Below are 13,759 nucleotides of genomic sequence, written 5' to 3' on the forward strand. Positions count from 1 at the left end.
TTCAAATGTTTCAGACTTGTGTTTCATTAAGTAGATATACCCATATCTGCTCAAATCATCTGTGAAGGTGAGAAAATAATGATATCCGCCACGAGCTTCAATATTCATCGGTCCACATACATCTGTATGTATGATTTCCAACAAATTTGTTGCTCTCTCCATAGAACCGGAGAACGGTGTTTTAGTCATCTTGCCCATGAGGCACGGTTCGCAAGTACCAAGTGATTCATAATCAAGTGATTCCAAAAGTCCATCAGTATGGAGTTTCTTCATGCGCTTTACACCGATATGACCTAAACGGCAGTGCCACAAATAAGTTGCACTATCATTATCAACTCTGCATCTTTTGGTTTGGACATTATGAATATGTGTATCACTACTATCGAGATTTAATAAAAATAGACCACTCTTCAAGGGTGCATGACCATAAAAGATATTACTCATATAAATAGAACACCCATTATTCTCTGATTTAAATGAATAACCGTCTCGCATCAAACAAGATCCAGATATAATGTTCATGCTCAACGCTGGCACCAAATAACAATTATTTAGGTCTAAGACTAATCCCGAAGGTAGATGTAGAGGTAGCGTGCCGACCGCAATCACATCGACTTTGGAACCGTTTCCCACGCGCATCGTCACCTTGTCCTTGGCCAGTGCTTGCTTATTTCGTAGTCCCTGTTTCGAGTTGCAAATATTAGCAACAGAACCAGTATCAAATACCTAGGTGCTACTACGAGCTCTAGTTAGGTACACATCAATAACATGTATATCACATATACCTTTGTTCACTTTGCCAACCTTCTTATCCGCCAAATACTTGGGGCGGTTCCTCTTCCAGTGACCAGTTTGCTTGCAGTAGAAGCACTCAGTTTTAGGCTTAGGTCCAGACTTGGGTTCCTTCTCTTGAGCAGCAATTTGCTTGCTGTTCTTCTTGAAGTTCCCCTTCTTCTTCCCTTTGCCCTTTTTCTTGAAACTAGTGGTCTTGTTGACCATCAACACTTGATGCTCCTTCTTGATTTCTACCTCCGCAGCCTTTAGCATTGCGAAGAGCTCGGGAATTGTCTTGTTCATCCCTTGCATATTATAGTTCATCACGAAGCTCTTGTAGCTTGGTGGAAGTGATTGGAGAATTCTGTCAATGACGCTATTATCCGGAAGATTAACTCCCAGTTGAATCAAGTGATTATTATACCCAGACATTTTGAGTATATGCTCACTAACAGAACTATTCTCCTCCATCTTGCAGCTGTAGAACTTATTGGGGACTTCATATCTCTCAATCCGGGCATTTGCTTGAAATATTAACTTCAACTCCTGGAACATCTCATATGCTCCATGACGTTCAAAACATCGTTGAAAACCCGGTCCTAAGCCGTAAAGCATGGCACACTGAACTATAGAGTAGTCATCAGCTTTGCTCTGCCAGACGTTCACAACATCTGGTGTTGCTCCTGCAGCAGGCCTGGCACCCAGCGGTGCTTCTAGGACGTAATTCTTCTGTCCAGCAATGAGGATAATCCTCAAGTTACGGACCCAATCCGTGTAATTGCTACCATCATCTTTCAACTTTGCTTTCTCAAGGAACGCATTAAAATTCAACGGAACAACAGCACGAGCCATCTATCTACAACAAACATAGACAAGCAAAATACTATCAGGTACTAAGTTCATGATAAATTTAAGTTCAATTAATCATATTACTTAAGAACTCCCACTTAGATAGATATCTCTCTAGTCATCTAAGTGACTACGTGATCCAAATCAACTAAACCATAATCGATCATCACGTGAGATGGAGTAGTTTTCAATGGTGAACATCATTATGTTGATCATATCTACTATATGATTCACGCTCGACCTTTCGGCCTCTGTGTTCCGAGGCCATATCTGCATATGCTAGGCTCGTCAAGTATAACCTGAATATTCTGCGTGTGCAAAACTGGCTTGCACCCGTTGTAGATGGACGTAGAGCTTATCACACCCGATCATCACGTGGTGTCTGGGCACGACGAACTTTGGCAACGGTGCATATTCAGGGAGAACACTTCTTGATAATTTTAGTGAGAGATCATCTTAAAATGCTACCGTCAATCAAAGCAAGATAAGATGCATAAAGGATAAATATCACATGCAATCAATATAAGTGATATGATATGGCCATCATCATCTTGTGCTTGTGATCTCCATCTCCGAAGCACCGTCGTGATCACCATCGTCACCGGCGCGACACCTTGATCTCCATCGTAACATCTTTGTCGTTTACGCCATCTATTGCTTCTACGACTATTGCTACCGCTTAGTGATAAAGTAAAGCAATTACAGGGCGTTTGCATTTCATATAATAAAGTGACAACCATATGGCTCCTGCCAGTTGCCAATAACTTCGGTTACAAAACATGATCATCTCATACAATAAATATAGCATCACGTCTTGACCATATCACATCACAACATGCCCTGCAAAAACAAGTTAGACATCCTCTACTTTGTCGTTGCAAGTTTTATGTGGCTGCTACGGGCTTAGCAAGAACCGTTCTTACCTACGCACCAAAACCACAACGATAGTTCGTCAAGTTAGTGCTGTTTTAACCTTCGCAAGGACCGGGCGTAGCCACACTCGGTTCAACTAAAGTTGGAGAAATTGACACCCGCCAGCCACCTGTGTGCAAAGCACGTCGGTAGAACCAGTCTCGCGTAAGCGTACGCGTAATGTCGGTCCGGGCCGCTTCATCCAACAATACCGCCGAACCAAAGTATGACATGCTGGTAAGCAGTATGACTTGTATCGCCCACAACTCATTTGTGTTCTACTCGTGCATATAACATCAATGCATAAAACCTAGGCTCAGATGCCACTGTTGGGTAACGTAGTAATTTCAAAAAAATTCCTATGCACATGCAAGATCATGGTGATGGCATAGCAACGAGAGAGGAGAGTATTGTCCACGTACCCTCGTAGACCGTAAGCGGAAGCGTTATCACAACGCGGTTGATGTAGTCGTACGTCTTCACGACTCGACCGATCCAAGCACCGAACGTACGGCACCTCCGTGTTCAGCACACGTTCAGCTCGATGACGTTCCCCGGGCTCCAATCCAGCAAAGCGTCGGGGATGAGTTCCGTCAGCACGACGGCGTGGTGACGATGATGATGTTCTACCGGCGCAGGGCTTCGCCTAAACTCCACGACGATATGACCGAGGTGGAATATGGTGGAGGGGGGCAGCGCACACGGCTAAGGAACGATCTGTAGATCAACTTGTGTGTCCTAGGGTGCCCCCCCCCCACCCCCGTATATAAAGGAGCAAGGGGGAGGCCGGCCGGCCCTTGTGAGCGCGCCAAGGAGGAGGAGTCCTCCTCCTAGTAGGAGTAGGACTCCCCCTTTCCTACTCCTACTAGGAGGGGGAAAGGAAGGTGGAGAGGGGGAAGGAAAGAGGGGGGCGCCGCCCCCCCCCCTCCTAGTCCAATTCAGACCAGAGGGAGAGGGGGCACGCGGCCCACCCTGGCCGCCCCTCTCTCTTCCCACCAAAGCCCATGTGGCCCATTAACTCTCCCGGGGGGGTTCCGGTAACCCTCCGGCACTCCGGTTTTCTCCGAAATCACCCGGAACACTTCCGGTGTCCGAATATAGTCGACCAATATATCAATCTTTATGTCTCGACCATTTCGAGACTCCTCGTCATGTCCATGATCACATCCGGAACTCCGAACAAACTTCGGTACATCAAAACTTATAAACTCATAATAAAACTGTCATCGTAACGTTAAGCGTGCGGAGCCTATGGGTTCGAGAACTATGTAGACATGACCTAGAACTATTCTGGGTCAATAACCAATAGTGGAACCTGGATGTTCATATTGGTTCCTACATATTCTACGAAATCTTTATCGGTCAAACCGCATAACAACATACGTTGTTCCCTTTGTCATCGGTATGTTACTTGCCCGAGATTCGATCATCGGTATCCAATACCTAGTTCAATCTCGTTACCGGCAAGTCTCTTTACTCGTTCCGTAATACATCATTTCATAACTAACTCATTAGTTACAATGCTTGCAAGGCTTAAGTGATGAGTATTACCGAGATGGCCCAGAGATACCTCTCCGACAATCGGAGTGACAAAACCTAATCTCGAATTATGCCAACTCAACATGTACCTTTGGAGACACCTGTAGAGCACCTTTATAATCACCCAGTTACGTTGTGACGTTTGGTAGCACACAAAGTGTTCCTCCGGTAAACGGGAGTTGCACAATCTCATAGTTGTAGGAACTTTGTATAAGTCATGAAGAAAGCAATAGCAACATACTAAATGATCAAGTGTTAAGCTAACGGAATGGGTCAAGTCAATCACAACATTCTCCTAATGATGTGATCCCATTAATCAAATGACAACACATGTCTATGATTAGGAAACATAACCATCTTTGATTAATGAGCTAGTCAAGTAGAGGCATACTAGTGACACTATGTTTGTCTATGTATTCACACATGTATCATGTTTCCGGTTAATACAATTCTAGCATGAATAATAAACATTTATCATGATATGAGGAAATAAATAATAACTTTATTATGGCCTCTAGGGCATATTCTCCTAATGGGGTGATGAAGGTTGTTTTTATTTCATCGGGACCATACAGTCGGATCTGATGGTATCCGGAATACGCGTCTAGAAAAGACAAGCGCTCGCACCCCGCGGTCGAATCGACAATCTGATCAATGCGAGGGAGAGGGAAGTGATCTTTCGGGCAGGCCCGATTGATATGCTTAAAATCGATGCACATACGAAGTGAATCATCCTTCTTAGGAACCATGACTACATTGGCTAACCACTCGGAGTGGTAGATTTCACGGGTGAACTCTGCTGCCAACAGTCGAGGCACTTCTTCCCCAATTGCTTTCCTCTTCTGCACGGCGGACCGCCAAAGATGCTCCTTGACGGGTTTTACTTTGGGGTCGACACGCAAACGGTGCTCAGCCAGTCCCCTGGGTACACCTGCCAATTTCCAGTTACTATGATCAGACCTTTGGGGCCAGGCATCTTCAGTTTGAGGTACACATAACATGGTCGATCCATAAAATGTGCATAGGCCGGCCTACCCAAAATGGCATGATAGGCGCTCTAGAAATCCACGACTTCAAATGTCAACTTCTCCTTACGGTAATTCTTGGAATCACCGAAAACCACGTCGAGGGCGATTTGACCAAGTGATTCGGCTTTCTTCCCAGGGATAACACCGTGGAAACTCATGTTGCTCTCACTAAGTTTGGACATCGGAATGCCCATCCCCTTCAAGGTTTCAGCGTAAAGGATGTTCAGGCCACTGCCACCATCCATCAGAACTTTGGTCAGTCGAGTGCCCCCAACCACAGGGTTGACCACCAGTGCCTGCCTCCCAGGGGTGGCCACACGAGCGGGATAGTCTGACTGGTCGAATGTGATGGCCGTATGATACCACCTCAGTTAGGTGGTCTTCTCCGCGGGGGCGACCATGTTCACTTCTCTGTTGATGACCTTCAATCGACTCTTGCTTTCAACATCAGCAAAAATCATCAGAGTGGAATTGACTTTGGGATAACCATCGTCTTGCTCTTCATCTTCCTCTTTGTCCAACTCATTTTCCTTCTCATTGGGCGGTTTCTCTCGGAATTGCTAGATTAAGAGGCGACACTGCCGAGTGGTATGCTTCGGGTAAATCAGATTACCTTCCTCATCTTTCTTCATGTGAATGTGGCATGGCAAATCTAGAACATCATTTCCTTCTTTATCCTTCACCTTCTTAGGGGGGCAGGGCCCCTTAGGTTTTCCCTTAAACTTTCCTTGATTCACTGCGGCGATCTCTCCAGGAGCTGCTGGCTCGGCTTTACGCTTCTGCTTCCTACTGGAGTTACCTCCACCGGCGTCTTGGCCGACCGGTTTGCTCTTCCTGCTATGAATTCGATCCTCTTCTTATCCATTAGCGCACACCGGGTGGCTATCTCCATCATCCGAGCCAGAGTCTCTCCAGTCCGACCGAATTTCAAGACCAACTCCCTGTACTGGACGCCTTCCTTGAAGGCACACACAGCTTGATGTTCTGAAACATTCTCGACGGTGTGATACAAAGTGGACCATCTCTAGATGAACTCCCTCAAAGTCTCATTCGGCTTCTGCATGCAATGTTGCAGCTCGGGCAAACCTGCTGGTCGCTTGCACGTGCCCTCGAAAGTTCTCAGAACACTCAGGATAGCTCTTCCCAACTGTGAATACTGCCTGGAGACAACTGTGTTAGCCACGCTCGGGCCGATCCCTCCAACATAAGAGGGAGATGCTTCATTGCTATCTCGTTGTTGCCGCCCCCAATCTGCACAGCCACTCGATAATCCTCAAGCCAAGTTTCCGGCTTGGATTCACCAGTGAACTTACTGACCCCAGACGCCAACCTGAAGTTGGGTGGAATCACTGCTGCTCTGATGGCTCTGCTGAAACACTCTTGACCAGAAACATGCACTCGACTGCCGCTCGGACGGTCTCTGCATGGGTCTTCTCTGTGCGCCCTATTTCGGTCGACCAGGCCTTGAACGAGGATAGATCTCGCGTCAAAGCCTGGTTCCCTTGGGTCGACTGAAGCTCTGCGCTCACCACTATGACGGCGCCGGTCATCGTTCCGCCGAGGCACATACGACGCACTCCGCGGGGGGGGGGCATGGGTCCTCGGCAGTGATTGTCCCGGTCGAGTGGATGATCATACTGCCTCCACCCTTCACGCCGCGGAGGCGATCTGGGCTATGAGCCGACTGAACCGTGTCCGCTGCAACAGATCTGCTGTGAATCCTGTTTCGCGACTAAGATACTGCTGTATTCTTCTCTCCTGCCGCCCTGAGCAGGGCCTGGATTTGCATCAACCCTCTGCCAGCCTCTGACTGGGAAGGTTGGATCGACTCTGCTATGCGGGCTGCGGCTGTGAGATTCTGAATCGGAGTGCGGTATACCTTAGGTGGAGGTGGAAAGAGTTGTCATCGACTGGACTCATGGATCCGCTCCTGAGCGCGCTCGTCGAGAGCCCGCTGGAGGTTATCCAGTCGAGTGCGCTCAGCCAGATTAGTCAAACGAACCTCCTCCAACGCCCGAGCCTCGGGGGTTTCTCCTACAATGGGCGTGTGGAGTGCATCCATGTTGCGGCGACGAAGTTCTTTCCTCTACTGAGAAGAGAGAGGCTCGGGTCGGTATTCCTCGTGGACGTGCGACGGATCGCCGCCCCCTTCTCCACCGCCCTCGCGGTGGAAACCAGGTGGGCTGTGAGGTCCATCGACCATTAAGACTTCGACCGCAGGTCACTGCTATCGCATTCGGATGCGGTCTCCGCGGAGCCAGTCGACAGATCGAACAGGCCGTGGAGAGTTTCGTCGGGCTCGATTGCCGCGACTTGATGGGTGGTCGATTGCTGAGCCACCGCGTGTTTCACCCACCGCTGAAGCCGCGATCGACCGGATCACTTGCGGCGGCGGACAGCGGGGGGAGAAAACACCATCGGACTCGACTAATATTGAGTCGACGACTGCCGAAGAAGAACGCCACGAACACACGCGCGGAAGTGTGTCGCTCCACGGATGGGGAGCGCCTCAGTGTCCAAGGGAGCTTCTTGGAGCCACGCGGAGTCGTGGGAGACGAAAACGAGCGCACCGAGACGGATCTCGCAGCCCTCAGCCAATCCGCTGCCGAAAACCATGATGATGGTGATCAGAAAAACTTGCAACTTCACCAATAAGTCGCTAAGACACCTGCCCCACGGTGGGCGCCAACTGTCGTGGTTCTAAGCCTGACAGTAGAAAGGGGGGTAGGTATGGAGAGGCAAGATCTTAGCTATGGCGAAGATGTACACACGAGATTTACGAGTTCAAACCCTTCTCTGTGGAAGTAATAGCCCTACGTCTCGGTGCTCGGAGGCAGTCGATTGGATTATGTGTGTTGTATTACAGAAAGTGCGAACCCTTGTGCCAGAGGAGGGGGTGGCTTATATAGAGTGCGCCAGGACCCCATCCTGCCTCCATTACAAGGAAACTAATGTACATAAAGTAAGGGGCGTTACTGGTAACGCCAGCATTAAGTACTCTTAATTCCCATGAAGACTAGGAGTGAATATCTGGCCGTTGCACATTCTACCGACTCCTGATATTTGACATAGTCGAGTGGTTTCCATATGGTCGAGTGAAGGTAAAGAATTCTGGTCGAGTGATCGCATCGTCGAGTGGATTCTTGGTCTTCTCATCTTCTGGGGTATTGACCTTGGCTAGGGTGGTAGGGGCGTTACAGGTCGGTATCCTCATCAGATGGCAGCTCCATAATGTTAGAGTTGTGTCGAATATAGTGTACAAGGTAGGTTACAGTTGGACTTGTAGTTGTATCGTGTTTACATAGGATGTGGAGTCGTGTCCTAGTAGGACACTTGTATCCTAGGCCCGTCTTATATAGCGGGGGTAGACACACGATGTAACCTATGCCAACATAATAGCACAGGCGCGCAAGGGGGAGCCGGCGGCGTGTGCCGGCGCCCGGGTGACCGGTGTGCGGTATTGTGACGGTGTCACAGGGAGGAGCACACGTAGTCACGCCCCGGGGATGTAGCCATATCGGTGAACCTCGTTAACAAATCTTGGTGTCGTGCTCGTGTGATTGCTTGGTCCTCGGATGATTGATGGTATACCTCAGATTTATTCTAACAAGTGGTATCAGAGCTAGGTTGTTCGAAGACTGTGGATTGTTGATCTAGAGGAAATATCTAGTCTGAGATGCAGCCGGTCGGTGTGGTTCTCGACCAGATTGAAAGAAGCAATCGGAGTAAGCGGCGGCGGCGTATTGTGACGTGTGCGCGTGGATGCACCTGACCTAGTGTACAGGCAGCAACAACTCGTGCGGAGCGAGCAGCGGCTCGATTGGCAGGCGGTGAGGCCTGAGGCGCGAGGCCCAGGGGCCTTGGCACAGAGTGCTGCAGCAGCAGCGATCAGCAAGGCCCGTGTGGGCTGGCAGGCCTCGTGCTTTTGTTTACAAGGTGCATATATAGCGCTGGAGGCCGCAGGATCGTGTACAAAGGCATCGTATGAGATTTGTTTTGGAGCAAAAGGGGACCGAGTCTCCAACGATATAGATAGAGGCAGCAGATCGATTCAACGGAAGGAAAATTTCATCAAGAGATACGCATCCATCAAGAGCAAGGGCTGAGGCGAAGCAATCGCTAGCATCAGGAAGTTGAGCCAAGAAAGGAGCAGCTACGTGACGTGAAGACCACCTAGTTGAATCGCTAGTAGTACGCGGAGGTTTCGTTCGTGTACTTGGGGATCACGGGAAGACTGTTCGGTTATTTTTCGCAGAGTCAGCCATACAAAGAACCATGGCGCCATCGGGTACCAGGTTTGAGGTGGAGAAGTTCAACGGAACTGGAAACTTTGGGTTATGGCAGACAAGGGTGAAAGATTTGTTGGCACAATAGGGATGCCTGAAGGCGATGCAGGAAGTCATGCCAGTTAAGATGGAATTATCATGTGATGGATGGAAATCTGTGGAATGATCTGGGAGCCTGGGTCGGACTAGATAGTCTGACGGATCGACGTGAGTCGGTTGGTACAGAAGACGGTGGTGGGATCGGCGACGACAACATAGGAGCGTGATGCTGATGGTGACCGACTTCTGGGCGTGGAAACACGTGGCGCAGGCCCGAGGGCTTGTGTGGCTTCGACAAGACTACGGCGCGAGGTTGATTCAAGACGGTGCACATGAGAGCTTGAAGTCGACGGGGCACGTGGGTGGCTTGATCATCTACCATGGAGTCATGTTGAAGGTGGAGATGGATTGAGGGGCTATGGCATAAGTCGACGGGGTCGAAGCCTATTCAGCATGAGGGAAAAGCGAGAGAGATGCAGTTCGGACTGGAGCCCAGTGGTCTGATGGAAGCGTGAAACTCGTCATCGGTCGGTGATGATCGGTGGTACTCTGCAGTGGGGGTTGAGTGGTGTGGTTTCGCGACCCTTGAGACTCGACCGGGACAGCAGAGGCTCGACGCGGTAATAGCGGCGAGGCGTGCGGTATGCACGGGACATGGAGACGGGCCATGGCTCTGGTGGTCATACATGTGGTGAGACAACTGCGAAACTCGGGATGACTACAAACAATGGTGAAATTCCTTCAAGTTTCAGACAGACGGTCAAGAAAGGAGCGGTGATGTTGAGTTCAGGTAACTCTTATGTGTGACACCCAATATGTGAGTTGTTCATTTTCACGCAGGTCTGTGATCAGTGTGATTGCGCTGGACGGATACTCTGGACGTTGGGATCATAAGCTAGAGTAACAAGGAACTTAATTTTGCTCGAGCGTTGACTATGGTTAAGAAAAGAAGAGACTACAAGTTGCAGGTGGAGTCATATGGAGTCTTTGGAGTAGCAGCGGTACTCATGGGATAAGCTCAAGTCCAATGTACATGGAAGTTTGATGCATGGACGAACTCAAGGTGGTGGAGAATATTTGCCAAGATGGAGTTTGTTAGAGTTGTGTCGAATATAGTGTACAAGGTAGGTTACAGTTGGACTTGTAGTTGTATCGTGTTTACATAGGATGTGGAGTCGTGTCCTAGTAGGACACTTGTATCCTAGGCCTCTCTTATATAGCGGGGGTAGACACACGATATAACCTATGCCAACATAATAGCACAGGCGCGCAAGGGGAAGCCGGCGGCGTGTGCCGGCGCCCGGGTGACCGGTGTGCGGTATTGTGACGGTGTCACGGAAAGGAGCGCTCGTAGTCAGGCCCCGGGGATGTAGCCATATCGGTGAACCTCATTAACAAATCTCGGTGTCGTGCTCGTGTGATTGCTTGGTCCTTGAATGATCGACGGTATGCCTCGGATTTATTTTAACACATAATCCTCAATCAGAACATGAAGCTACCTATCTTTGACGCTCGTCTTTCGAGCACCTTTCCCAGCCGCTTTGCGCTCTGACTGCGCCTTAACTGTGTACTGCTTCTGCAGCCCCTGGAGCCTCTCGAGAAGTTCTTGGAAGGAAGGGCGGCGTTGCGGTTCACTGCACAGAGGGGATAATTGATTTAGTGGGATCAGGAATTGGCTGTTTGATACTCCTTCACTAGCCTGCAAAATGGTACTGTATATGTACCTTTCCCAACAGCTCTCGATCATCGATGCCCACTGAGGATCCACGTCGCTTGGTATTTCCAGTTTGTGATCATATCCATGAAACCCACGGCTCCGATAACCTGCAACATAGGGGGCCACCGTTAGGGATTTGGCATTAATGGCAATGTTTGTGTTGTTACGTCAAAAAGAAGAAGCAAAAAAGAAACTAGGCTTTCTTAAACTGCAATGACGGCGATTACACTTGGAATTTGGAAAAGATTCACCATTCACCAGTAAGCTAGTATTTTCCAAGAATCCTTTTTTGGCTCTAAGAACCCACAAAAATGGAGTATATGTAGAAAAGTCATCTCCGTGTACCTGCATTGTATTGAGAGTATCCCAGGGGATCTTCTGAGTAGCAAGCTCCCACAGAACCACTCCATAGCTGAATACATCCGACCTATACTTAACAAACAAGGAAGAAATCAGTAAACATCCTTAGGTAACAAGAACATCTGTTCTTCAAGAATCTCCACAATGAGCTTTACTTTTCATTTGAATGTTCACTCCGTAGCACCTACGGAGCCATCCACTGCGGCTGGATGTGGAAACCAAGTCATCAGGTACTTAGATTAAAGTTTATGACAATCTTGTCAGTCCGGAGAATCCATTTCAAAAGGTTAAGTTTGCTTGTACTTACTGTTCCGTTTCCAATTTTTGTTGACAGAAATGTTTCGAGTTTCAGACGTGAAAGACCAAAGTCTGCAACCTAATAGAACCAAGTGAGAAGAGACAACATAAAGCATGAACTCTACCGGTTGGTTTTCTATGTTATCAGCGAGTTGATCACCAAGCTCCTGTACTGTTTTCATGTAAAATGCATTGCCAGTAACATATGAACATGGGGTTGCGACTATACACACGAAAGCTATAAAAGATCGATCGTCGTCTAGCTGGGTGGCGAGGGGTACTTCTATCTCTTGCCGATCGTGCCATTCTGGTTCGTGAAAAGGTGTCTGGTGGGCAGCGTAAAGTGGCTTGGGAATTTGTTTGTGCGCCGTTTTCACATGGGGGGTCTAAGTTTCTCCTCACTTCAACACTTAAACCCTTGCCTGCTTCTTTCCCATCTAAATAAACTTCACTCGTACAATGCTTCTACGGGTAGCTCTCATCTTGCGGTGAAATATGGATGGTCTGATACTCATGACCTTGATTCTCCGCATCCCTGCGGAGCTATGTGGTGTGCTGCAGGTGACATGCCGCCCCCCCCCCCCCCCCAGCCCATGAATATTTTGTGAAAAAACACTATTTAGGATGACACAAATTAAGATAAATACAATATTTGGCCCCTCCACACAATTATATTTGGCTATTTGCCCCCTCAGTAATATCTCGCTAGCTCCACCACTGACTAAGGTGGATATTGGTAATGGTATGACAACCGCTTTCTGGCTAGATCTATGGTTTAAAGGATCCACTGAAAACCTTGCAACAGTTTCCCCAGCTCTTTTCACTCATACTCTCAGACCCACGGCCATTGTCGCACGGGTGCTAGGCTATCCTGCTTTGAACATTGACCTGGCTCCTCGCCTTACTCATGCCGCCGAACTCGAATTGGAAAACCTTCGTGCTATTCTTGCATTTGTTTCCTTGAATTTGCAGGTAATGGACAAACGAACATGACATTTTGATGGCAAGCCTATGACTTGCAACCCGGCTTACAAGACTGTTTGGATCAACAAGCCAATTGACCCCTTCGCAAGGGCCATCTGGAAGAACTATTCACCCAACAAATGGAGAGTTTTTCTTTGGCTAGCACACAAAAATGGGCTATTCACCAACGAAAGATGATACGAAGGGGGTTAACAACCTCCGACTGATGCCCATTCTACCCGGATACAGAATCAATCACTCACCTCCTCCTTCAATGCCACCACCTGCGTCCGTTTTGGGAAGAGTTGAATTCAAACCGCCGCGCTACCGACGGACCTACACCATCTCTGGGACAGGGACTAACCAACAAACCTCGCTCCACGGTTATCATTGCTATTATGTGGAATATTTGGAAAGAAGAAATGCAAAAGCTTTTCGGAATGAACTTCAACCGATCAACCTCGTAGCCCGCTCGGCTGCCGACGACCTCATGCTTTGGTCCAATAGATGCTCCAATGAGCAAGTTCTACACCTTCTTCGAGATTGGAGTACCATGTTGTTCCACTTATCTATGAGATTGTAGGTTAATTGATTTGTACTCTCAACCCCCCCCCCCTCCCCTTTCTCTGCCTTGTAAATGTACTCGGTTATCTATTAATAAAATGGTTCAGGCCGGCGTTAGTCCGCCGTAGGGCCACCAAAAAAAGCTATAAAAGAGAAATCTTGGATGTAGTGTATGTTAACATGTGAACGTATAAGGCCCTTCCGAGTGCTCCATGGTGGACAGGTGTTAAGCATGCCACATAGGGGGGAAATGACATAGCGCGGTAATTAAGGAGAAGAGAGAGCACTTTGGTGAACCTAGGAAGAACCAATGCCAAGCACGTAAACCTAGGCAAACCACTTAAATGAAAGAAGTTGACCAATGCATGAAAGAGTTTAGGTGCTAAATCATACAGTGAGCTTAGCAACAACAAGTTAAGCACCTATGCATT

At 48.4% G+C, this 13,759-nt stretch overlaps 1 pseudogene; it reads right to left on the bottom strand.

The window, feature by feature from the left end:
• Positions 1-10,922: 10,922 nt before the first annotated feature.
• On the bottom strand, positions 10,923-12,649 carry LOC123139487 (serine/threonine-protein kinase CTR1-like; annotated as a pseudogene).
• Positions 12,650-13,759: the final 1,110 nt, after the last annotated feature.

This window comes from Triticum aestivum, chromosome 6B (genome assembly GCF_018294505.1).
Source record: "Triticum aestivum cultivar Chinese Spring chromosome 6B, IWGSC CS RefSeq v2.1, whole genome shotgun sequence".
NCBI lineage: Eukaryota > Viridiplantae > Streptophyta > Magnoliopsida > Poales > Poaceae > Triticum > Triticum aestivum.